The sequence below is a fragment of the Dasypus novemcinctus genome, chromosome 20 (assembly GCF_030445035.2).
Source record: "Dasypus novemcinctus isolate mDasNov1 chromosome 20, mDasNov1.1.hap2, whole genome shotgun sequence".
Lineage (NCBI taxonomy): Eukaryota > Metazoa > Chordata > Mammalia > Cingulata > Dasypodidae > Dasypus > Dasypus novemcinctus.
In genome coordinates, this window is record NC_080692.1 from 26209805 (window position 1) to 26222220 (window position 12416).

General features: G+C 36.1%; 1 pseudogene; it reads right to left on the minus strand.

The window, feature by feature from the left end:
- The window catches only part of LOC101414977 (antigen WC1.1-like), a 313117-nt pseudogene that overhangs the window by 212886 nt on the left and 87815 nt on the right, over nt 1–12416 (minus strand).

A 12416-nucleotide genomic window follows, 5' to 3' on the forward strand; every position in this document is an offset into this window, starting at 1 on the left:
TTTCCATTTTATTAATAAAATTAATGTTGCTAATGTCAGCAATAGATGAATGTAGAGGATTTTTTGTAAATAGTACTATTAAAAAAGTGAAATTCAACAGGTCTACCCTGAATGCCTTGCTCCATTCCAGGCCATCCCTAGGGTCTGTCTATCCCTATGGCTGGCCTCTTTTCATGGGGGAGGGAACCTCTACCACACTGATGAAGCCCACAGTACCTCTGCTCCCCATTACTACCCAAATCACTTGTTTTCTCCCTCAATACATGGTTTCTCAAAGCCAAGTCTTGCAGAGGCTGGAATTCCCAGAACTGATCACTCCAGGGCAACTTTTGGAATTTATTTCCCTCGGATGGGTAGGCAGAGTCCCAGGGAGCCAGGTCTTAGTGTTACTAAACAATTGCTCCTGAAGTTTTAGCATTTTCATGAGGCACATGATCTTTCCTGCCAGGGTCTGGGCTTATTCAACCAGGGCAGTGGAACAAATGGAGCTGTGTACTGGATGTCAAAGTTGAGGCAGTTTGCCTGATGGGCTGGAAGTCAAGACATACACGGGCAGCTCTTTAATAGTACCCACTCAGGAGTTATAGGGTTTGGAAGGTACACAGGAGAGGCCTGTTCCAGTCCTCTGAGATTCACTGGAGAGCAATGGCAATGCCTGGGATTGTGTGCTTGGGGAATAGTCTGGAATGGAATCACCACTCAGAACAGATATCAGCTGGTAAGTATAATACAAGGTTCTAGCAGACTCCTGCTTGCCAGAGATTAACCCTGTATTTCTTACGAGTTATTATTATTATTATTATTTAGAGCAATTGTAGGTTTATGGATACATCATTCAAAAAGTACAGAGTTCCCATTTACCCCCTTGACTCTCACACATGCAGTTTTCTCTATTATTATTAACACTTTGCATTAGTACGGTACCTTTGTTACAATTGATAAAAGAATATTATTGATTATATTATTTACTGTAGTCCATAGTTTGCATTAGGATTCACTTTTTGGGTCGTATATATCCATGTTTGTTTGTTTTTAATTTATTCTGTTAACTTATATACAAAGTAAAATTTCCCAATGTAACCATTTTCAAGTATGCAATTTAGTTGCGTTGAGAAATTTCACAATGCTGTACTACCATTGTCATCATCCATTACCAAACTTTTAGCATAGAAATTTTGTTCCATTTAATCATTAGCTCCATATTCCCCATCCTCACTCCTGCCCCTGGTAAACTCTATTCTTACTTCTGAGTCTATGAACTTGCATTTTCTAATTATTTCATACATGTAAGATCATACAATATTTGTCCTTTTGGTCTGGCTTATTTCACTCTATTTCACTCAAATGCTGTCTTCAGGTTTTATCCATGTTGTAGCATGTAGCTTATTGTTACTCCTTTAAACCTGTATTTCTTTTATTGTGAAGAAGTTTTTAGGGCAATGAGCCAGGATGATCAGGGTCTTGGCATAGGGCAGCAAAAATTTACCAATCTTAACAGTGCTTTCAGCGGTTCTGGAGTAGGCCAGCTGAATAACAGCTTTCTTCTTATGTACTGTCAACAGTTTCAGCCATAAAGATCCTTGATTAATATCCATCTTCCATAGGTGTCTTCCAGGTGTTTCCCCATACAGGAAACCACAGCAAGCAAGATGCTGGCATTGCCCTTTTCCTGAAAACCAGTATGCTCCTCCTGTACCCCATCTGAAGGAAAGGCTCCTCGTCTTGTGCTAGGTCAGCCCTGAACCCACTTCACCCTTAAGAGTCAACTCATCCCATATGTATAGCCTTAGAACCTCCACAAAGTGCTGGTTGTAGATTGGCTTTTTGGAGCCTGAAAAAGCTTGGTTTGTGCGCCCTGCCCCCCAAAAGAAACAAAACAAACATGTTAGCAGTAGCTCAGGATTAATGAAGCCTAGAACTGTTAATATTCAGTAGAGTTATTTGTAAGGAAAGGAAGAAAAGTAAATATCTTACTTTCATTCTTCTAATTTTTCACTCTTTCTGCAGCAGCAAAGAAAGAAATTCATGTCTATAAAATTTCAAACCCCACTGCTTGATGAAATAAGCAGCTATTTGCAAGGAGGGTCTTATCTTTCTAGCACATAGACAAACAAATAAAAGTCTACTGAGAACTTTGTGTTGAGTCAATCTGGGTCTAGTTAAGTTTCTGAGCTTGCAGTTTCCCAGAGCCTGGGCAGGGAGCTCAGCAGTTGTTGGTGATACACTCAGGAAAGAGCTATGTACTGGGTTGCCTGCCCTCATCCAGCGATTTGCCTGATTCTGTAGTAAGTATCAATTGACTAAGCCTTCATACCCCTCCAGGTCCTCCTTTCACTCATCCAACACGAGGACTTTCCTTTGACTCATTGATGGAGTGTAAAAATCGATGGGAACCAATCTGGAAGGTGTCAGTTTCCTTGGGCGGCCAAAGTACCACAAATGTGGTGGCTTGAAACAAGAAAAATTTCTTGTCTCACTGTTTTGTGGGCTAGAAGTCTGAAATGAAGGCGTTGGAAGGCCATGCTTCCTTGGAAGTCTGAGGAGAGAAGCCTTTGCCTACTCCTAGCTTCTGGTGGTTTGCTGGCAACACTTGGTGTTTCATAGTTGCAGATCTTACTTTATCTGTCTCAGATAGTGATCAAATAGATGAACAATAAAGCAAGTTAATATCATAAAATAAGTTTTCATATATTTTAAAATATTTGAAATGATTAAAATCATGCAGAAAGTGTGCTCTTATGACAGTAGAATAGAAATAAATGATATAAAATAGCTGTAAAATCACCAAATATTTGCAAATCAAACATCATATATCTAAATCCCTGGGGAAAATAAAACACAAATAAAAATATTTTCATTTATAAGATATTAAAAATATACTATAGGGAAGCGGACTTGGCTCAGTGGTTAGGGCATCCATCTACCACATGGGAGGTCTGTGGTTCAAACCCTGGGGCTCCTTGATCCGTGTGGAGCTGGTCCATGCGCAGTGCTGATGTGCGCAAGGAGTGCCCTGCCACGCAGGGGTGTCTACCGCGTAGGGGAGCTCCACGCGCAAGAAGTGCGCCCTGTAAGGAGAGCCGCCCAGCGTGAAAAAAAGTGCAGCCTGCCCAGGAGTGGTGCGCCACACACAGAGAGCTGACACAACAAGATGACGCAACAAAAGAAACACAGATTCCCGTGCCGCTGACAACAACAGAAGCGGACAAAGAAGATGATGTAGCAAATAGACACAGAGAACAGACGGGGAGGGAAGGGAGGGGAGAGAAATAAATAAATAAATCTTAAAAAAAAAATATATATATATATACACTATACAAAAGTTTATCAGTTGCCATTCAAGCCAAGCTTTGAAGGAAATATATCACTTTAAATACATATTTTAGAACAAATAAAAGGTTTAAAATCATTGATCTAAGTTTTCATCTTAAGAATTTAGAAATATAATAACATATTAAATTTAATAAATAGGGAAGAAATCAATGAACTAAAAACAAAAAAAAACACAAATACACTAGATAAAGCAACAAAACACAGTTAATTTTATGATAAGATATATAAAATTGTTAAACTTAGTCAAGGAACAAAAAGAAAACACAAATTATCAACGTCCTAACTGAAAATGGAGCATCACTGCAGAGGATATGATGAATAACTTCATGTCCATGTTTTTGACAAATTAGACAATATGGACAATAGGAAAGTTTCTTAAACAGGATACTAAGAAAAAATTAATGCATTTGGTATTATCAATACAAATGCCTGTTCATCAGGAAAGCCACAAAAAGTGATTAAAATGAAAGCTACAGAGTGGAAAACGAGGTTCATAATAATTATATCTAATAAAGGACTGAATAAAGAATTCCTCACAAATCAACATATAAAAATATGAAACAATCCAATAAACAAAATGGCAAAAGAATACATCATGGTGGCCAAAGGATTCAAACACTTCAAGCTGATTGTCTCCAGGCAACTTTGAAAAAATTTTACATTTACTCTAGAAATAAGAGTTTGCATGAATAAACAAATGGGAGGGAAATATACTTTTTATGTCTCTGTTTTAAGAAAACCAAAGATCACTGATTATCTCTTTGATATTAGTAAAAGATACTATTATTTTTATTGTTCTTGAAATCAAAATTTAAAGTTGAAATGAAAGAACAATATGCTCACCTTTTGGTCTAATTTTCTTTATTAACTTTTAATTTTGATTTAATTCAGTTTACAGAGCCTTTTAGAAGATGATAAAATGAATTCCCATAAATCCTTTACCAAGAGCCAGCAATTGTTTATATTTTGTCCCATTATTTTATAATGATTTCTCTATGAACATGAGTATTATTTTTTTGGAACCCTTTACCATTAGGTGGTATGCTAGTGCCCTTTCTCCCTCAAAACTGAAGTGTGTATTTCCTAAGAGCAAGGACATTTTCTTATATAATCATAATTTAGTTATAAAAATCAGTAAATGTAACATTTACTCAGTACTACTATCTAATATACAATCTATGTCTGAATTTTGTCAGTTGTCCCAATAATGTCCCTGATAGCTTTTTCCCTCCTTTCTAGAATACAGTCCAGGAGCCTGCTTTATATTTTAGTTGTTATGCCTCTTTAATATTCTTTAATCTGGAGCGATTCCTCAGCCTTTCTTTGAGTTTGTGACTTTTACTTTTTTGAAGAGTAAAGACGAATTATTTTGGAGAATATATCTCAATTTGGGTTGGTCTGATGCTTCCTCAAGATTATGCATTTTTAGTAAATCTGAGTTAAGTGATGTGCTCTTTCCAGTGCACCTTCTCAGGAGGCATATGGTATCAGATTCTGCCCAAATATTGGTGATATTAGCTCGATCAATTCATTAAGGTGTATTGGTCATGATTCTGCGCTGTAAATTTACTAGTTTTTCCTTTGCCAGTAATAAATACTTTATGAGGGAATATATTGAGATCATGTAAATATCCCATCCTCATCAAATTTTCACCCACTGGTTTTAGTACCCATTGCTTATATTCTTACTTTTTCATTCCATTTGTGTTTAAGTAGTTCTCATTCTGTGAAGCAGGAACTTTCTCTTCTCCTTCATTTATTTATATATTCAGTTATTTATCATATCACACATGGATTCTTACATTGTTCAATGGGTTATAATTCATTCCTATCTATCCAGAGCAGATTACATTGTTCCAGATTTGGTCAGAGGAAACCCCTTTGGGTTGGCTCTTGTGGCCTTTTGACATTGCCCAGTGACTCTGTGAGCACTTTTTAACTTTCTCTAACAAAATATTTCCGTAATCTTGTACTTTTAATGCCTTTTACCCAGAATCAGCCAATTTTCCAAGGATTCCTAAATCCTTCTTGGGGAGAATGATATTTGCACAGACAGGGGTAAGTGTGCTCATTCCTACTGATATGTAATTTTTCTTAGGTCCTCTCAGCAGACAATTACACACACACAAATACACACAAACACCCTGCAAGTTTTTACTGAGTATGTACTGATACCTTTAATTTTAATACAGCCCTATAGGATATATTCTAGTTTTTTACCTTTTCATATTTTCCTTCTTATTATTGATTTGTAAGGATTTTTATTTTTTTATTTTTAAAAGGCTTTATTTATTTATCCCCTTCCCCTTCCCTGCTATTTTTGCTGTCTGTGTCCATTCACCATGTGATCTTCTGTATCTATTTCTCTTTTTGGTCTTCTCAGTTTTTCTCCTCTAGGATTCCCCAGATTTTGATCCTAGGAACCTCTGATGTGAAGAGTTTCCCTATCAATGCACCACCTCAGTTCCTGGTCTGTGCTCCACTTCAACCTGACTCTCCCCTTCAGCTCTCTTTTGCTGTGTCATCATTATGCTTTGTGACTCATTTGGATGGACACTGGCTCACCTTTCCATATGTGTCTTCTTCTTTTTGATTTGTATGAATTTTTATGCATTTTGGGTATAGATTCTATGGCAGATATATGTGATATGAATATTTTTACTAGTCTTGTGGTTTTCCTTTCCATTTCTTGATGTTTTCTTTTGAAGGGTGGAAGGTTTTTAGTTTGGTGAAGTCTAACAGAGTATCTTTCTTTTGTTGGTGTTTTTAGTGTTCCATTGAAGAAAGTTTTGCCTATGCAAGGTAGTGATGATTTGCTCTTGTTTTCTTCTAGATATTTTTATAGTTTTAGCTTTTATATTTCAATCTATGATCCATGTTAAGTACCCCCCCCCCTTTGGGTATGATGTGAGGCAATGGTTATGATTCTTTTCTCTCCACTTATGGATATTTATTTTTTAGTAACAGTTTCTTCATTGAATTCTTTGATATATTTGTTGAAAATCACTTGCCCATATATATGTGCATCTGTTTTTTGATTCTCTATTCTGTTTCACTGATAGATATTTCCATCTTTTTGCAAATACTGTTTTCTTGATTAGGGTCACTTTATAGTAAGTTCTACTATCAGTTAGTCTAAGACTTCCAGTTTTATTCTTCTGTTTCAAATTAGTTTTAGCTATTGATAAATGTTGACCATTAGCACATTGGTCTATAATTTCCTTGAATTTGGAAGCGTCAGAAGCGATTCACCTTTTTATTTTTTGAGTAAGTGTAAGGGTTGTATTAACTCTTCTTTGAATGAAAGAATTCACCATTGATTTTCTTTGTGGGAAGATTTTTTTAATTTAAAAACTCATTTTCTTTAATAGATATATGACTATTTCTCTTTCCTTTTGATTCCGTTTTGGTAAGTTATGTTTTTAAGGAGTTCATCCATTTTACCTAGTTGTTAAATTTATTAAAATAGAATTGTTTATAATATTTTCTTATAATCATTATAATGTCTATTGAATCTGAGTGAGAGCCTCACTTTCATCCCTGATATTGATAAATTGTGTTTTCTTTTTAAAAATGATTTTCCTGATTACTTTGCCAATTTTATTAATCCTTTTTGAAAATCTTACATTTAGTTTTGTTACTTTTCTAAATTATTCATTTTCCAGATACTTACCCTTACTTTTTATTATTTCTTTACTTCTACTTGCTTTGGTTTCAGTTTTCTTTTTTTCAACTTCATTTTTAAAGGAGTTTTTTTTTATTTTTTAATATACTTAATTTTTTTTTTCCAAATGATACTTAGATTACATAAATGTTACATAAAAATATAGGGGCTTCCCATATGCCCCACTCCCTATCCCTCCCATGTTTTCTCTCACATCAATAACATCTTTCACCAGTGTGGTACATTTGTTACAATTGATGAACACATTTTGTAGCATTGCCACTAAGCATGGACCATAGTTTACGTAGCAGTTTACACTCTTTCCCTCACAATCTTGTAGTTATGGCCAGATATATAATATCCTATATCTGTTAATGCAATGTCATTCAGGACAATTCCCAAGTCCCAATAATGCCCCTGCAATACACCTTTTTCCACCTCTCCCTCCCCTAAGAACCTCTAGTGGCCACTGCCTCCACTCAGTGGTATAAAGTTCTTTTAAAGGAGTTTTAGATTATAGAGAAGTTACATAGAAAATATAGGGGATTCCCATATACTTCATCCCTCCCCCTCTCACACCTATTAATAACATCTTACATCAGTGTGGTACATGTGTTACAATTGATGTACAAATAGCAAAGCATTGCTACTAACAATTGTCTATAGTTTACATTATGGTTATACTTCACACCATACAATTTTATAGGTTTTGAGAAAATGTGTAATGATCTTTATCCATCATAACAATATCATGCCCACAATTCCAATAATCCCCAAATGCCCTATGGTATAGCTATCCTTCCCTTACTCTCCCATCAGAACCTCTGGTGACCACTGTGTTTATATCAATGTTGCTAGTTCTTCCATTACTAGAATAATAATACATCTACTTTGGTCTATAGTTACATTTCCCCCTTATGTTTGCTCATTCCTCAATCTCGAGGATTTTGAGATGATGATGACCACTCTGCTTTTGACTGAGAAGGAACTTAGATTCTATGGGGCAGATGGATGGAATTATCTTGCTTACAGTTTTAGAAACTCTTTGTTTTTGGGATGGGCATTATCCATCATCATCATTTTGTTAGTTGTCTTGGTTGAGTCTGAAATATCTTGGCCATGAAATCTCATTTGTATATAATATTTCCCTCTTTTGGTTAAGATCTTTTCTCGAAAGCATCGCTAGTTGGCACTTGGTAATAATTCCTTGGTGCCAGGGAGGCTTATCCCCTGGAGTCATGTCCCATGCCAGGGGTGAAGGCAATGAGTTTATATGCTGAGTTTGGCTCAGAGAGAGTTCACATTTGAGTAACAAGGAGGTTTTCAGTAGGTAACTCTTAGACAATATATATCACCAGGATAAGTTATGATTTTATGAGGGTAAGGTTTATAAGTATAAGCATTAATATCAAGGGCTTGGCATATTGGTCTGTCCTCTTTCAGTAGACACCTCTTATGTAGTCTAGAAATCTTGCCACTCTATTAAATAATGTAGCAGGACTCATCAGGATGGGAATTTAATATTATGTTGGTTATTGTGTGGGTCTCCACCCACTGAGATAACATCCCATCACCACATGAACACATTCATGTTCTATAGAGGCATGCCCCAGGCATTTTATCCTTCTTATCCAGTCTCTTTTGGGTTGATCATTGGTACTTTAATAATTTCTTATTTTCTAGCATAGGCAATTCTGTCAAGTAGTACTTTATCCACATCCCACAATTTTTGATATATTCTCTTTTCATTATTATTCTTGAAATATTTCCTAATTTTTCTTCAGATATCTTCTCTGAACTTTGGGTAATTTTAAAGTGTGTTCTAAAATTTCCAGCTATTTGGCAGTTTTCTATTTATCTTAGTTTTATTGATTTCTAATTTTATCATTTTATGACCAGAAAATATTTTAGAAATTCTGATTTTTATGGCTCCAAATATGTAACTTGGTGAATATTCCATGTGTACTTGGAAAGAATGTATACTCTGTCTTTTTAGATGTCGTATTCTATACATGGCAACTATGTTAGTGTGGTTAATAGTATAATTTGTATATTCTATATAATTACTGATGTATTTTTTATGTGGCCCATCAATTACAGAGAAAGAAATGTTAAAATGTCTCACTTAGCTTGTGGTTTGTCTGTTTATCCCTTTAGTTCTATCAATTTGGCTTTTGATGCTCTGCCATTATTTACCTATATATTTATGATTATTCTGTTTTCCTGGGAAATTTCTCCTTTTGTCACTAGGTAATGTTACTCCATTTATTAAAATACTCTGTTGAAATCTTCTTTTTCTCATATTTATGTAACTTATGTTTCTCATGCTTCCGTAGCACCAGTTTTCTTATGCTTAGTGTTTGCATTTTATATCTTTTGCATCATTTTACTTTCAACTTATCTGTGTCTACAGTTAAAATGTTTCTTATAGAAAGCATATAATTGGATTAAAAAACCTTTTTATTTGGGAATAAATTAAATATAATGTCTCACCCAATACATCTTACAAACCAATAGTATAATGTTAAAAGCAAGAAACTTACATTTGTACAATATCATTAACTAGACTGTAGAACTCATTCAGATTTCACCAGTTTTTACTTGTACTGACTTGCTCGTATGCACAGTTTATGCAGTGTTAGAACACATATTGAGTTATGCAACCACCACTATAATCAAGACCCAAATTATTCCTTCACCACCCTGAGAAACTTCCTCAGGGTAACATTTCATAGTCACACCAATCTACTTACTCATTATTAACTTGTGACTATCACTAAACTTCTCCCCAACTCTATAACTTTTTCATCTCAAGATTGTCATATAATTTGATCACATGGTATGTAATCTTTTGAGACCGGTTTTTTCACTTATCATAATACCTTTGAGACACACCCAATTTGTTGTATCAAAGTTTGTTCATTTTTAATTGCTGAGTGGTATTCCATTGTCCAATATACTAAGTTTGTTGAGCCATTCACCAATTGAAGGCTGTTTGGGTTGTTCCAGCTTTTGTTTACTATGAATGAAGCTGCTATGTACATTGACATTCTGGTTCATGAGGGGTGTAAGTTTTCATTTCTTTAGGATAAATGCCAAAGAGTGCAATTCCTGGATTGTATGGTAAGTTTAAAGGAAACTGCCAGACTATTTTAGAGAATGCTGTGTATCCTCTTTGGTGAATTTCTTGTTTATGATTTTTACTCATTTTCTAAGTGTATTGTTTGTTCTTTTTACTATTGCAGTTTGGGAGCTCTTTATTCATTCTAGATATGACTCCCTTGCCAGATATGTGTTTCGCACATATTTTTCCCAGTCTATAGCTTGTTTTTTCATCATCTTCACATGCATTTTAGCAGAGAAAAGGTTTTTAATTATGATGAAGTCCAATTTGTCAATTTTTACTTTTATGGATCATGCTTTTGGTGTCAAGTACAAGAACTAGCCCTAGATTCCAAAAATTTTCTCCTATTTTATTCTAAAAGTTTTAGACTAGTAGAGGTATAATAGAGGATGAGGGAAATTTAGGATGCAGTAGGGGAGGGAGATGATGAATTATAGTTGTGGCCTTGGGAGCAACTGCAAGGATGGGGTTGAACTTGTCTTACTAACCTTCATCTAGAAAGCTTCCCCAGGAGAAGAGGCACATGAGAATCCAACTGGCTCCCAGAACTTAATGTATGACATATATGTAATGAATAATGACTTAGTCATAAGGGCATGAAAGTGGGGATGCTGTGGTATGCCCCTCTTTCTTTCCCAAGTTGCTATGGGTAGCGGTGGCAGTCTACTCCATGGGGACAGTCCTCTTTCAATAACTCTTCAGAACGTGGGTATAAAGGCCCAACCCCTTTGCCTCCATTTGGGACAACACTGAAGACCCTTCCAGCTCCAGAACTCCCTGTGGGATCAACATTACAGTTGGGTCTGCATTACAGTTCAGCTTTTCCCTCTGCCCAGGCTGCTTTCTTCTGGTCCCCTAAGAGAGTATTTCCTAATAAACTTCCTTCACTAAAATCTCTAACTCTGAGGCTGTTTCCTGGGGAACCCTATCTGCAGCAGTTGTTTTGGTTACAGTGAAAAATATCCAACTATTCTAATTGTAACTATTTAATGTTAATTCTTGGCCCTTATTTTGACAGCACATTGGCAGTTTTGGAGGATTTGGCTCAGGGTTTGCTATTCTGTGCTTTTCTATAAGCCCTAAAGAAGGATAATGATACCCTGAGGTGTTGGTACTGCAGATCAGAAGCTCCTGGCACCGGTCCTATTGGAATCACCCAAAAAAAGGATGGCACACAGTTCATTTTGGTTATAAAACTTCTGTTGCTTTTCAAAACATAATAATACGAATCAGTGGTTTCCTGAAGGTGTGGTTTCTATCATTTGTACTTCCTCTCCCTGTGTGTGTCTGATACCTTAGCTTGTGTGAGGGTGGTAGGGTCCATTGAGTGGAGAAAAACTAGAATCAGAAGCAACTACACCCATTTGAGAACTAATAGGAAAGGCTGGGATTATTCTTGTGGACATTTCGCTTCCCTATGTGAGGGTATGGTTTCTAAGTATCCTTTTTGAGTATATATGGTAATGGAGTTGTACCTTCTAGCAATCAATTCTCTATGATTTTGCACAATTTTATTGGCTTTCTATTTCATATCCAAATAAAATGGTTTGAATCATCAGCTGTATACACCCTCTCCATTATTTCTGAAGATTCTTGGGTGTGTTTGGACTACAGCACTTTTAACTACTACTTGTTGAAAAGGTGTTTTTGCTGAAGTCTCAATCTCTATTCTCTGTTTTCCCCCCATGCCTGCTATCTTCTCTTTGTCCCACTTTACCTCATGTGTAGACATTTTATTGCTTCTTCCCCCTCCCCCAAAACATTACTATCAAAAGTTTATTTTATGTAATTGACATTTACTGATGTTTTGTTCTTAAAGGAAGGTGAGGAGAAATATAGCCTGTACAGTACATAAAATTAGCAAATTATCCTAATCTTTTTTTTTTTTTTTAATTTTTTTATTTTTTATTGACTTTGTAATAATATTACATTAAAAATATATATGTGAGGTCCCATTCAACCCCACCCCCCCACCCCCCCTCTCCCCCCCCCCGACAACACTCGTTCCCATCATCATGACACATCCATTGGATTTGGTAAGTACATCTCTGGGCACCTCTGCACCTCCTATACATTGGTTCACATCATGGCCCATACTCTCCTCTATTCCATCATGTAGGCCCTGTGAGGATTTACAATGTCCGGTGATTACCTCTGAAGCACCATCCAGGGCAGCTCCATGTCCCGAAGACGCCTCCACCTCTCATCTCTTCCTGCCTTTCCCCATACCCTTTGTCCATTATGTCCACTTTTCCCAATCCAATGCCACCTCTTCTATGTGGACACTGGATTGGT